The sequence below is a fragment of the Emydura macquarii genome, unplaced genomic scaffold, assembly GCF_026122565.2.
Source record: "Emydura macquarii macquarii isolate MOO-44397 ecotype Brisbane River unplaced genomic scaffold, CSIRO-AGI_Emac_v2 contig_1676, whole genome shotgun sequence".
Classification (NCBI taxonomy): domain Eukaryota; kingdom Metazoa; phylum Chordata; order Testudines; family Chelidae; genus Emydura; species Emydura macquarii.
In genome coordinates, this window is record NW_027131813.1 from 2,484,695 (window position 1) to 2,488,361 (window position 3,667).

The window sequence follows — 3,667 nt, forward strand, 5'->3', positions numbered from 1 at the left end:
AAGAAAGACACCTGAAGAAGCCCTTTTGTTTCCTCCCACTTACACAAAGACAGTCCAGCTACTGTGAAATGAGCGTGTAACACACAGGACAGAGCTAAGTACTGATTTAACAAAATTGCTAGTTCTTAGCAGCTCTTAAATTTAAACAAAACAAAAATTAACCATATTTTTAAAAAATACACAACAAAAATAAGTCTTAATAAAAACCAAAAATAGATTTAGCAGCTATTAATCGTTAAATCGGTCTTAACAAACACAAATGCAAACATGATTTTCTTACAACTACAGTGCTTTTTAGAGGAAAAACAGGTGACAAGGTGTTGGATTTAAATCCTGTAACATAGTTAAATTCTGATTTTTCAGATAACATATTACGTTGTAAGGCTGCTTTAAGGCAATAGAAATAAATATAAAATAGGAATGCATAAGCCAAATGGGTACTCATTAAGGATGTTTATAAAGTAAGGAATCTGTTTTGGTCATTACACAACCTAGAGAAGAATAATGCAAGCAGGATTACCATAGAAAGAGCAGATGCATAAACCACAGCTACACATATATTTGAGAAGGGAAAAAATAACTTGATGGAAGAAGAAGGATTTAGAAGCTGTTTGTCCTCTGAACATTCTGACCTGTTCCTCCACTAACTTTTTTTTTTTGCTCTTTAACCTTTTCTCTGTTGTAACCTGATATTGTACTGACTGTATTGTGTTTTTGAGGTTTCTAGCCTGCTTTTTCCATCTCGCCTTCTCTTAAGCTTTCTGACTAATTTGTTCCTGAAATCCTACAATTTTATTTCTTGCCTCTTGCAAATTACAAGACAAGGAGATATTTAAATTACATACACCTTCCAATTGTTGTTTTAACTCCTTCCTTGTTCTTTTTCTGTTTCTCTTTCCTCTATATCCTTTGAATGTTTTACTGTGCTTTTCTGACTGCCAGCAAGGAGTTCATTTTTTGTGCAGCCTGTTCTCGGCAGCCTGACTTTTGATCTTTGTTCTCTGATACTAATGTATTCAGACAACAAGCATAACCCCAAGAATTATTTTTACACTTTGCAACCTCTGCAAATGAAATATTCCCATGGTTAGTTACGTGCTTTTTACCGTTTCCCTGTTTCCTTTTTAAACAATTTACACATTTCCAATCAAAGATTGCTTTTATTAATTGCTCTTTAGTTCAAAAGAAGCAGTCCCTTGTTTAATAACATAGTTTATTATAAAATTCTTCAGTGTTTTTCCTTTGTCTGCTAACATTTCTTATTTTAACCTATTTCAAGGCTTTCTTATTATTTTAGACTTATTTTATTTTCTCCCCCACCAGGTACTTTTACTGCTATGTGCTGGAGTGGGCTATTCACTCAGGCTTTATAACAGTAGAGTAAAACTGTAGTGTTCTAGCCTCTACCAGAAAACGGAGATTACTATCCCAGGTAATCTGGATCCAAATGATACCGTTATTTACAATCACGTCAGAGTCACCAGTTTGTTGCGTGTTTGAATTTAATAATGATTTGAGATTCCATTTGAGCCTATTAGTTGACAATTATTTAATCAAAGATTAATACATCACTATACAGAAAGAAGAAAGACTTTACCATCCTCTATAGATGGTGAAAAGAAGGTAGCCTGGTCTCTGCCTTTCTCTGTGTTTGGTGGAATACTGACAGTGTTCACTTCTAAGGTAGCTTTTCAACACTCTTTTCTTTTATAGGGAGTGAGACAAAAAAGCTCCTTTTGGAGGGAAAATACTTTCCCATGATTAACTTTACAACATGTTTTGTTTTTCTAATTACTGATGGAATTTTTTAAACAAGTTTTTAGTTTACTTGATTGATGATTAAAAGAGAATCTCTTTCACGGTAATTATTACTAATAGTTGTGACAACCAACAGTTCTTAATGAATTATAACCATTTTTCAATGGGATTTCCTCCATTACAAACCCATTTTCAGTAACAAATATCCCTTATTAATCACCCAGTTTTGTTTATAACGATACTTTTTTAGACACATTAATTTAAGGGGTCTTTCCCCTAGACATCAATATTCCCACAGACTTGGAGGAACCAGCAACAATGCTGTACAGCTCAATATGTGACCAAACGAAGTTCCTGTAGATAGGTCACGTATGGTTTAAAAAGCAACACTCTGGACCTTAGGATGCAGACACATTCTTTGCTAATATTGTAAAAGATTCTGGAGTAATAGTAATAGTAATAGAAATTAATATACAGGAAAAAAGGGTAATATTTACTAACAGGTACTAGCAGTTTTGATTATCCTTCCATTTAATTTAAAGTTTTAAACTGAAGCAACTTGTGATCACTCACAAGGTTATTTCCTATTACCAGCTCGTCTATGATGTCCCTACTATTTACAAAAAACAAGTCTAAAATTGCATAATCTTTTGTTGGTTTGGTGACTGATGGAGAAATGTGCCACCTGTCACCTCCAGGAACAACTATGAGTAGTATTTGTTTACCAATCTAGATCCGGGAAGTTAAAGTTTCCCTTTATGACACAATTCCCAAAAGTATTTTTCTAATAATACTAAAGAGATTTCTATCCGTATCTGAGTCTGTCCCTGTGGGGCTATCACAGGCCTCTTTTACCATGCTTTCTTAAAGTGATTTTGACCCAAACAGATTCAGTTTTGCCCATACTATCACTTCTTATTTCTTCAGTTCACCACTTTGTTGATGTACACTGATACCCCACAGCCTTTATGTTTATCCCTCTCTCTCCTGAGCAGCATGTACCTTCAAAGGCTGCATTCCAGTCAGGAGTGCTATTCTACCACGTCTCAGGATACAAAGGGGGGGTGAGCGACACCACTGGCAGGTACAAGGGGTCAGTAACCTCCATCTCCAGTGACGACCCCTGCCAGAGGTGGGGAGAGAATCCAGGAGCCCCGACACCCCATAACCTTTTCCTCTAGCCGCTACACCACCTTTCTGCCTTAGAGGTGGGGATAGGACCCCAGAGTACTGACACCCCATCCCCCCCTGCTCCAGAGGCCACCCCAGGGACACCCCATCCCCCCTGTTCTAGCCAGGGCACATGCCCCAGAGGCAGGGGCAGATCCCTGCAGTCCTGACACCCCAGCCCCCCTGCTCTAGCCAGGGCACCCCACATGCCCCAGAGGCAGGGGCTGACCCCTGCAGTCCTGACACCCCATCCCCCCCTGCTCTAGCCAGGGCACCCCATATGCCCCAGAGGCAGAGGCAGACCCCTGCAGTCCTGACACCCCATCCCCCCCTGCTCTAGCCGCCCCACCCCCTGAGCACGCGCTTCCCCTATTTGCTGCAAAATGACATCTTCTGGCACAACGTCAGTCATCACCTTGTGATGTCACGGCAGGGCGTCACGTCATGACGTCACCGCTCACCTGATGTTCCTACGCTGGCGCCTGGCTTGACCCTTCCCTTGCCTCCCCCCCCAGCCGTCTCTCTAGGGGAGCGAGCCGAAGCTGGGGCGCAGGCCGAGCGTGGCCCTGCCCCTTTAAATTTTTCCCACTCTGGCCGGTCGCCAAGGTGACCGCGGAGGTGATGGTAGCGCCCTGGCCCCGCCTATCAGGAGGTGGGGGGCGGGGTTTGTGGGGCCACCTCCCACCGCGCGGCGCGAGCCGGCTCGTTAAAGGGGCGGTGGGTGGTGCGCGCGAGTTTG